Source organism: Arachis ipaensis, chromosome B5 (assembly GCF_059453495.1).
Source record: "Arachis ipaensis isolate K30076 ecotype BB chromosome B5, ASM5945349v1, whole genome shotgun sequence".
NCBI lineage: Eukaryota > Viridiplantae > Streptophyta > Magnoliopsida > Fabales > Fabaceae > Arachis > Arachis ipaensis.
The window spans coordinates 134,374,954-134,386,403 of record NC_142440.1 but is presented as its reverse complement, the minus strand read 5'-3'; the positions used below and the strand labels follow the sequence as shown (position 1 = coordinate 134,386,403).

The 11,450-nt window shown below is 30.9% G+C and overlaps 1 pseudogene across 1 annotated transcript; it reads right to left on the bottom strand.

The window, feature by feature from the left end:
* Window positions 1-603: 603 nt before the first annotated feature.
* LOC107644019 (putative cyclic nucleotide-gated ion channel 20, chloroplastic) lies at window positions 604-9,591 on the bottom strand (annotated as a pseudogene). The gene is made up of 13 exons (XR_015883664.1): window positions 8,916-9,591; window positions 7,683-7,856; window positions 7,328-7,426; window positions 6,768-6,902; window positions 4,746-4,985; window positions 4,148-4,408; window positions 3,640-3,785; window positions 3,231-3,308; window positions 3,040-3,111; window positions 2,189-2,318; window positions 1,655-1,904; window positions 1,403-1,565; window positions 604-938 (listed from the first exon to the last, which is right to left on the bottom strand). The product of XR_015883664.1 is annotated as a putative cyclic nucleotide-gated ion channel 20, chloroplastic (transcript).
* Between the last annotated feature and the right edge of the window lie 1,859 nt (window positions 9,592-11,450).

Sequence of the window (11,450 nt, the reverse complement as noted above, 5' to 3'; positions counted from 1 at the left end):
ACTGCAATTTATGCATTTTGGATTAAAAAAAACGAACGAGTCCTTGCAATGAGTCATAAATGGCAAGTTGTTTGTGACATAAATTACAGGGTTTTCATCCTCTGATGCATTTATCTGGATGAATCAAGTGTTAGCTATTTGCAAACTATATTCTTGAACTATATACATTTGAACCTAAGGATACATTTGTTGAAAATGTCAAAGTTTCTCTCTTCCTTGCCAAAGAGATAAGCAACATTTGCATCAGGTAAAACGATAAATAAAGGGCCTTTTGCATTGTAAGAAAAATGCTTCTAGTTGTTTTTATTGTTCTGCACTGTTTATTAAAATATAACTCAATGCCAATAACCAGTAGAATGCAAAAGTAATTGGTGGCCTGAAATTCACAATGATAAAATGATCACTTCTTTGGAAAAGTAAAAATCATATGAATGCTTTTAAAAAAAAAACTAAATATGATATAAGAACATGAAAAAATATTTTTTACTTACCAAATTCATTTCCATAAAAGCAGTAGTCAGTTAACCTTCGGTAGTAAGAGCTGCTATAGTCATGACTCATGAATCATGATAGTTAAATTTTGCTTGAAAAAAGTGCCGCGAGTTCAATGAATTCAACATTATCAGACAATTAGTGAGGGAATCAAAGCACATCCAACTTTCTTCCCCCAACTTGGAACTCTTACTATGTTTATCCGTCTTAGTATTATTTGGATATCAACATCTCTTGTTTTTAGACATGAATTTCTACCAGTTATACAAGCAAAGGACACATGTTATGTGTTAATAAGCAGCACATATTACAGATATATTACAATGCAATCTACACCCTAATTTGTTTGTGAGGCAGCACGCTTACGATTTAATCGGTTCTTCCTGTATCGCCACGCCATCTGAATCCGTGTTGCAGCAAGGGATCTCCAATAAGGTGATTCATACCTAAAATATCACAAATTACCAAAAAATTATTCAGACATGTACATCGAAAAAATGAAAGAAAATAAAATACTTTTATAGTGAAAACCACAAATATGCTTATTCTTACTAGTTCCATGCACATAATGACATTTTTTCACTTCCGGAGGTGAAAACATATTTTGATTTTACTCCCTGTTCTAAAGGGTTAGAATTGTATCAGATCACAAATATTCGTTTTTCATTTTTAACTAAGAAATACCATACTAATATCGATGATCTATTTATGTAAGCAATGTAGACAAATAAATGTAGGTGAAGAACTTCCACACAAAACCTTCATTAAACTCTGGACTCAGTGAGCCATTCATGAGAATAGTGTATGTAGAATTATAATTTTTGATTAACTAACATACTTTTAAGTCATAAGGAAGATGATTATGCTGAACTGAAAATCAAGATATAATGAGAGAAAGGGAACAACTGACCTTAGGGCTGCTTGAACACGTGGACTTCGAAAGAATCTTGAGAAACGAATTATTACTTCTTCAAGGTCATCAGCTCGGAGTGAAAACACCTCCACATTTGTTAAGGCCCTTACTGTCCTTTCACTAAGTAAGACTTTTTCTGGAAATCTTATTTTTCTGCTTGCTACAGTAGAAATCATATTGTAAATCATGTTGATGAATGATAGAAAATATTTAAGAGGCACATCATCACATCATTTAAGATTGTTGTACCTGTGTAGAGTAATGAATTCTCCAAACACCACTGCAAGAGTTCTTCACCACAAGCATCCCCTTGGGTTAAGCTCATTCTAATTCCATCTTCTCCTTCGATGCTCTCCAATTTCCCATGCATAACAAAGACCATCTTCTCCACTAGACCACCATTATACAAGATATTGCTTCCTTTGATGTATATCTTGTGTCTTAACTTCTCACAAATGGCATCTAAAATAGGCTCGTCCATCATAGCAAAAATTCAAACCTGCATGAATGGTAGATCCTCAGACTCACCATTATCGAGAATTTTCAAGGTTGTTCAGCATATGTCGGCTTCTTATTAAACATTTGTTTGATTCCATTTCCATCATGTTATGAATAGAGAACCTTAGGCAAACAGAAATTCATATGAAACATAGTGGCTGACATTGTGTAGTTCATCTAATATGTAAACCACATAATTATGATCCACTCAAAGTGTAAACAAGATGAGTTGGCATAAACATAACTAGCAAGATACCACAGATATTCAAGATTTTTGGTGCCTACTTTCTTAATGAATCTGAAGAGATGACGCCTTATGTCTCTTTGGAGATCTTCTGGCATATTCTCCATAAGCATTTCTGCATTCACCCCTATTGTTGCAGCCCAATTATACCGTTCAACATGTCTTATTTTCCTGCATGATAGAAATCCTATCTCACTTGTGTTTATGTTATCCACAATTTAATTCAACATACAGCCTAAACAAAATTAAAAAAATACGAGGCATACTATATTTATTGCATTCAAAGCACATACATGCTCGTAAGAAGTAGCTGCTTATATATTTACAGTTTCAGCATCAATTCAATTATGGCCGAAAGGAATTGATCCATGTGAATATGATGATTGTAAGCCAGATGAACAATAAATATTGTAGACATTTAGAAAGTTATCATATAAAGAGTAGTAAATGATTATTAAACCTTTTCAAAAAATAAATTAAAATAACGGGAAGAAGAAGATTATTAAACCAAAAACCAGTTATGCAACACAAAGCATTTACACTGACAAACTAAGAAAATTATTACAAACATGAAACTTCTCATGTTCATCAAGACTGCCTTTGTTTACAAGCATGGGACACTGAGACATGGACATACAAATACAAAAACGTGTTTGGCAGATGAGACATGGACAGAAACATTGTGTCCAGAGATACTAAATTAGTGTATTTAGTGTCCATCATAACAGGAAGGACATAGAAACACTAACAAGAAACACAACTTTTTTTTTTTCATTATTCTGGTTAATTTTTCATAATTATATTTTTTATTATTTTATTTTTCTTCCCAAATTTTTCGAATGAGAAAAAATAGGAATGGATTAGATTTTTATAATTAGTTCTAATTTATTACCAAACAAAAAATAAGAATACTAATTTTTGTGTCTCTGTCCTTTGTATCTTGTTCCCAGTATCTTTTCTTGTCCTGTTCTCGTAACCAAACCGCAGCCTAAGTTAATAACCAATGAATCACATCAACCAATTGGAAAATACGCATGATCCAACGTGGAAGCGATTCATCAAGAGAATAAAAGCATTTCAGACCTTCTAAGATATTCTGGTAAGTGAAACTGGCTCATCCATTGCTCAACATCACGGCCTCTAAGTTGCATTTCTAGTGTCCTGTAAGCAATATGGAAGAAAATACACTGACCAAACTGTAACCCGTAACACAGTAGAACTTCATTATTAAATCTCAATTAAGATTGGCAATGTTAGAAAAGTTAAACCGACCAATGAGAATAAAATAATGCAATGACAAACTACAATATTTATAGCAGACTTCTTCATTATCTATTCAAAATATCTCAATGAAAAAATGGCAAAAATGTGAGCTACATATCAGCTACAGTCAAACTTACAGGAATATTGATGTGGTGATAGAATTTAGAGTGAAGACATTGTCACAGAAAAGTTTAGGATGGACACAGCATGAAAGAAAACAAAGTTCTACCTCTGACCGAGAGCTTGAAGATAGTTTTGTATGTTTCCGATCAAAAGTGCAAAAAGCAAGAGTCCTATTCCTGTGATTGCCATTAAGAAAAGGACTTCGAACTCAAAATCACTAGGGGTTTGATTACCAGCAAGAGTACTGATTTGCTGTATTCAAGATAAGAAAGGATATATAATAGCCAAGGTTAGTATTATTGGTTTACTATTAGAGTATCCATGAGCATGCGCTAATAAATTCAAGCATTGTCTTCCACATTCATATCATTAAATAATATTTCTAACTCAAGATAAAATAGGAAAGTGCTTAGTCTACACTTGAAACCTAAAGGAGCGACCAATGATCCATTTTGGAGAAAGATCAACCATAAAATTGACAATAGGAAAGAAAAAGGATTGGTTTACAAACAAGACTATTTTTTTCCTCCAATGGAAGAAAAATGAGATCTGCAATTAGTAAAATGTAAAAAAAAATTTACAAAATAAACAGAAGGGAAGAATGAAACGCATACTTGGAAGCCCCAATACAGTGCATACACATACTTCTTGACTATTTTAGGATGCGTAGTAAGTTGTACAACATTGGCGTATATCCCATAATCAAAAGCACCAGAAGAGGAATTCAAACAAGCAGTTGCATTTGCATTGTTTCTCCACATTTCTGAATCTGATGATGTATAGTGTGAGAAACGGTCATACCCACAATCAATAATCTTCATGCATTGAGTAACAACTGAATTATGGCAGGCATCTCGCAAACATTGATTAACCCTCTAGAAGAAGGATGGGGAAGAAAAGAGTAACGTTAATAGTTGAATATTATTTAATCTTCATTTGCATAATCAAATTGCTTGTGTCTAAAGTTATCCGAAATTTGTAGTATAGTTTTATGATCAATGATAATAAAAGAGACGCACTAAGATACAATTAATGGGGGAAAAAGGGTGCAATAAATTTCCATGCAAAAGCGCACACATATTGACAAAGCACTTTATTTTGTAAATATTTTAGACTGCATTACCGTATTACAGACAATTATATGAAGATTCGAGGAACTCAATCGAACCAAGTAATACCAAAGAGGTATCAACAAGAACGTTTTTCACTCACCTGCAAACCAAAGAGGTACCAACAAGAGCCAACGACATGTCCAGATAGTATAAAAATGAGGATATTTATAACAAAATTTGTCCATGCTGACTCAAATATGAATCCTTCTGGAGACTGGACAATTAGCAGAGGCAAAAATCGGAATAACCTGGGGATATACTGCACAAGGATCACTCCACATAAAAGACTCTCAGCATGACTCGCACCGAAGTATCTTGGCAGCACAAACAATACTATTATCTGCACATTTGGCAGCAGAAACAATACTGTGATCCGCACATAATGTACACTATTTATATAACTGAAAAGGAGTTTGATGAGTAATTGAGTATTATTCTATAAAAAACATCGAAGTTGTTAGATATAAAATCATTTCTAGCATATAACTAGGTTGATTTTTTAGGCTACTTGGTTTCAGACAAGTTACAAGGAGCATCTATTGCTAAAATAAGAATTAGTAAATTTTTCAGAGATTGTCTATAGAGAGTAACAAGTAATAGAAAAATAAGAGAGGAACACTCATTTTGTGTGTTTTATTCTAATTATAGAGCTCCATAATTCCATATACACAGCTGAATTCATCAACAGTACCAACTTCTCACAATAAATACATCAGTTACTTAGAGTAATAACTCTACAACAAAATTTAAAAAATATATATTGATGTTTTCGTATGTTCAACACTTCCCCTCAAAGAATCATATAAAATTATAAATCATATGCAAAAAGTGTGCTACAATTTCAACTTACTCGGGGTTCCTAATAGACTTTGTGATATCTACTAATTGATCAATGGAATTCACAAAGTGAGTCACAATGAATCCAGATTGAACCTTTGCTCTAATGACATGATAATCTACTTTTTATGCTTGATTCTCACATGGAATGTTGGATTTGAGGCAACGTGCAAGGATGCTTGATTGTCACATATGAGCTGCATCTAATTAATATCTCCAAATTAAACTTTAGCCTTTGTAGAAAATGCTTCACCCATATTAGTGATAAGTTGCTAGGCTATTGCTTGATATTCTGCTTTAGTCCTTGATCTAGCCACAACACTTTGTTCTCACATTTCCAAGATATCAAGTTAACTCCAATCTTGCATAATAACCTGACAGGATTATCTATTTAAAGGTGAAGAAACCCACTGTAATTTCCCTAGTAAGTATCCAATATTGGTTGCAATATAATAAGGGCTCCCTTATCATGGAAACAACATAAAATTTGGATCCCTTGGAGTATCCAAAGGTCAACTATATGACAGACCAATCTTTTCTAAGATATCAAGGTCACACTTCCCTGAGAAATGACAATCCAAGTAGAAGATTGAGCTACTTCAATTCCAAGAAAATACTTGAGGCACACTAAATCCTTGGTTTGAAAATGTTTATGTTCTTTAAGCTTACAAATATCATTATCCTCATCACCAATGTGGCAATATCTTCCACACACACTAAAAGATAAATACTTAGATTTGACAAAGAAGGAAGATAAAATACCGAGTAATCTATCTAACTGCAAATCATGACCAATTGTTGAAATACAAGGTTGACGGTTCAAAACACGCCAATGGAGATAGTTTTAAACCATAAAGTAAGTTTGGAAGTCTACAAATAAATCCAAACTCTGTTTGAACAATAAAGAATCTTAGTTGATAGTGTAGAAAGAGGGAATTTGTGAATGATTTTCTCATAATGACAAATAAAGGATGATTGCAATATTTAGTGGATATGATGGATAGGTTCATTTCACTTGGACTAGACTCTTTGGCTAGCTGCACAAGCTAGCATGTAATTTTAACCATGAAGCACAAATTTTACTGAAGATTTGATTTCTAGGAAATGGAGAGAAAATGAAATGACCATTCATGTTCAATAGCTTTTATATCTCGTTTTCACATAAAAATAAAAAAATAAAATGGGTGATATAGTCAAAATACTTAAGTGGATATCTTCTTTTTTTTTTAAATAGAGAAAAAAGCATGCCATCATGAAAAAGAAAGTGAGATTGTAAGACATTTACCTGTGGTAGAGGAAGTGCAATAAACAAATCAAGAAAGAAATAACTAGTCAGGTAATGTCGAGCAATTTTCTTTGGATCGTCAATTAAATCAGTACCCCTTAACCTTGACCCCGCAGAAACATAAGCCAACCTAAACTGCAAAGATGAAACTACAGAGTTATACAAGCTGGAGCTATGCTTATTAATCTTTATCCATGAGATCACAATGCTATTTCATTTCATGTTTTCAATCATCTCAAGAAATTTTCTAGATAATCATATTGTTACCAGCTACATGTTCTTTGCACTATCCATTTATTAAAAGTTTCAATTTCCAGTGTTTAAACACCTTTTTGAATGGCCAACCACTCTTATGTATTAGGTTTTTATTTACTAATACATAAAAGTTGAGCAACATGTATTTATCATTCCTTAGGTTATTTTATGATCTAATAATCTTCTAGTAGACAGTTATGTTTGATGTAAAAGTTTCTATACCCTGGTCCTCCTTTGGTGCCAAGAAACTTTTACTGAAATACATTCATTAGAGTATTTCTAAAAGGTTGTAACTTGGAGATTACCTGGAGAAGCATGTTCATGAAATATACTAAATCATTTATGCTTCTAAGTAAAACAAGTGGTCTCGTCATTGTCCGACTGATAACAATGCAATTCAAATGCTGCACAATGAATATGAAAAATGCAAATAAAATGTTCAGATGGTATCAGGAAAATATTTGTAACTATAACATGAAAGATAATTCAACTAAGTAAAGGGAAGAACAATGAATTTGAGTTCTCTGATGATCAAAATAAAATGATATTTTTATGTTTACATTATTTTTCTATTGATTTAATTGTTCTAGACAAACAATAAGTACAAATATTAAATAATCAATGGTGGGGTTATAAATAGGACAAAGTCTTGTAACATACCTTTTCAACATACAATAAGAAGAAAAATAATGGATCCAAAAATATTGCCGCCAAGCTTAAAATAGCTATAATCTTGTTCCATTGTTTTACACTGTCAGGATGTATAACTCCAGGAACACATGAAGAGCAGAATGAAGGGACTCTCCAAGCAGAACCCTCAAAAATACTATCAAACTGTGAACACTCAACGTTGGAGAAAGAAATAAACTTGGTTACATGAAAGCAATAGCATAATACATAATATTACAATGTTATCAAAATTTCCCCTCAAAGTGGACAATGATAACAAAACTAGCAATGCTAAGTAGTGAAACAATAATTTGAAGAATTAAGAATAATAATCAGATAGTATCCTGTATGGTAACCAGAATAAACAAGGACGTAGATGTAATGCCATATATTTTGCAAGTTAAATTAATTAGAGATTATGTAGTGAATTACATTTGCATTCTCCTTTCTTTTGTTAAAAGAAAAAGTTTTACTATAAAGATCAAATTAAAAATTTAATAAAACTATAAGGATTAAGAGTAATTAAACCTAATTTATTTTTGGAAGAAAAACACCTTGTGACCAAACCTATTTGAATTTCTTAGACTTTGGTTTGGTTTTGTAAATTTTTACTTTTAGAAAATAGTTCATCAACACTAACTTGAAAAATAACTTTTTAAAAGTTAGTAATATTTATGTTTAAAAATTACTTTGAATAAACACAAATAACACGAATTACATATAGTAAAATAATTTTAAAAATTAAAAAAGGGTTACAATATATAAATATTAGAATAAATTTAAATATTTATTAATATATAAAATTATATTAAAATTTTAATTTTAATAAATATAAATTAAAGAACAATGCTACATGACCAATAAATATTATTATTTTTGGCCAGCAATCATTTACACCTATATTCACATAAATTTTGCATATAGAAACATATAATTTACACCTATATTTACTAGAATTTTGCACACATGAATCAATACAATTTGTATTTATATTTTTCAGAATTTATACACATAAATTAATAAAATTTATTTATTAAAAATAATTTAATATTTGTATTAACTAAATAATGACTAAAACTACTAAAAATTGCTGGCTGTTAAAAGTTTCTCTAAATTAAATTTTAAAAAAAATGATATCTTTTAAAATCTACAAACCTATGTTATCATTTTTTCTTTTATCACAAAAACAAAATAAGGACCATGAGTTTTTTAAAGCACAAGTACCTCTGCTCGAAGAGGATTATATTGAAGCCTTCCTGTCATAGCACGATGCCATCTAAGTGGGCCAGACGTGGGTGAATGTTGGCTTGTGCCGCCGCGGCGGGACGAGGAAAGATGTACAGTTTCATGAGTGGCAGTGGAATAGAATGACGATGAACCACTCTTCTTCTGGGGAAAGGTTTTCACACTATCAAGTGTACGAATTGCTTCTCGGTGGGAGACCATGGGAATGTGCATAGACCTGCTTCGGGCCTGAAAATCCGAACCCCGGAGTCCATCAGATCGTTGTGGAGGTGACAGCATTGGCTCCTCTTCTATTTCGAAGTTAGCCATGGTAATCTTCTATTCTTCTACCAAACAAGCAATTAACTCAACAGTTCAAAATTGAACATGGAGAACACAGGGGAACCGATTTCACAACGGTAAATGGACAATTCCATATGATTGGATTCTACTATTTTAATTTATTGACATGCCCTGAGAAGTGAGAACTACGTTGTCCACCTGACCCACCTCTCATGGTCTACTTGCTTTTGTTGGTTTATGCGCGTGGGACAGAAGAGGGTACTGTCTCTGTCTCTCACTCTCTCTTTTCAAATAAGGCGGCCACTCCGATGCGGATAATCATCCTTAGTAAAAGACGAGCCCTCTCCTCCAATCTATATTAGAACTTAGAAGTGTGTTAAATGTCAATAACTAAATCTTTATCTACATATTTTTTAATTTTGACGCTATTGATACGAAAATAACTTAATTATAAAATTAAAAATAAAATAAAATAAAATTTTAATTATAAATTTAATAAAAAATATAAAATTAATAGAATAATTAAATTAATATTTTATTATAACTAAAAATTTTAATTTTATTTATATTAAAAATTATTTTTATAAAATTATTACTAAATTAATCTTAAAGTTTTTTAAAAAAATTGGTTGTAAGGATATTTTTAATTTTTTTTCTAAATTTTAAGAAGAAAATGTATATTTTATAATAAATACTTAAAATTTATTTAACTCGAAAAAATTGTAACACTCTTTATTTATTAGTAAAAATATTTAAGAATGAGTAAAGTAAGTTAACACTCGAAGTTAATTAGTGTTGGACAAAATCTGGTATATATGAAGTTGGGTCAAAATATAAAATTGCTTATGGATTTTTTCATTCTTCTATTTTATTGAAGCTCCAGAACATATAGAGTCTGGAATAGCATTTGGGAGTTGAAATTACCACATAAAATTAAGATTTTTCTATGAAAAAGTCTTCATGAAAAGCTTCCGGTGTTGCAACAAGTTTACAGCCGGTTTGCATCCATTCCTGCCACTTGTCCAAGATGCATGTTGAAGGCTGAATCAATTTCTCATGCTTTGTTACAATGCCCCTGTCTTCAATAATATGGAACCTAAACTTAATAACCTCTGACCTATGGATAAAAGAAGAAGAGACCTTTTTCAATTGGTAGCGACGAGTCTTATCCTGGGCAGCGGTTCAATTCGACGGTAGACAAAAGACCCTCCTCATAGCGGTGCTGTATTGGAGCACTTGAAAAGCGAGGAATCGGTGTGTTTTTGAGAAGGTAATAAGCCTGGCACCAGAGATAATGAAAAAAGCCAGCAATTTAGTGCGTGAACTCGTGAGCCATACCTGATCCATGCTGCTAAGTTTCTTTACTTTTATTTTACTCTTCTTTAAGTTCTTAATCTTTCAATCAAATGGGAATATCTAATTTTTTTTGTACTTTCTTATAGAAATATTTTTATTTATATTAATAAAATAATATTTATCTTTGAAAAAAAAAAGTTTAACATGAAGAACAAATATTTTTGAGGCTGCGTATTATATGTTAGAGTGTTGGTGATTAATATAATATTTTAATTTATTTTAAGTCAATACTTATTAGATTAATTAGGATAAATTTGTTGTTTAAATTTAATTAAATTTTAACTTAAATTCTGCTCACAATCTTAAGGCTCAACTTATTAAAATCTTAACTAATCAAGTTTGAGTTGGTTTAAAGTTGATTTGATTCACTTTCAATTCTATAATTGAATTAAATTTATTATACAACTACGTTAATTTGACAAGAATGTATCTTTATTTATTTTTAATATCTTATTGTATTTAAATTAAATTAAAAAATTTTATTTTAAACTTGCAGTTAATTAAAAGTATCATTTATATCTTTTTCAAAATAAAAGTATTTCATATTTTAATATTAAAAATGTTTGGTAATCAAAGAAAATCAGTTAAAAACAGCTATAATTTACCTTATTTAGTATTCATTAATTATTACAACAATTAATTAATGTTAAATAAAACAAGTTTTGATTGTTTTTTTTTTACCTAGCATTACCTTTTAGTATTTACTGGCCCAAATAATAACATTAAGAAAAATAACCAATTCAATCAACTAAAAGGATTAACTTTCCTTCTATCACTTGAAAGAATGGTTGGTGTAATTCAATTTTTTAATTTTTTATTTTTAATTTTTAAAAAATTGTATCCAAATATTTTTCAGTTATAATAAACTATTTTTAT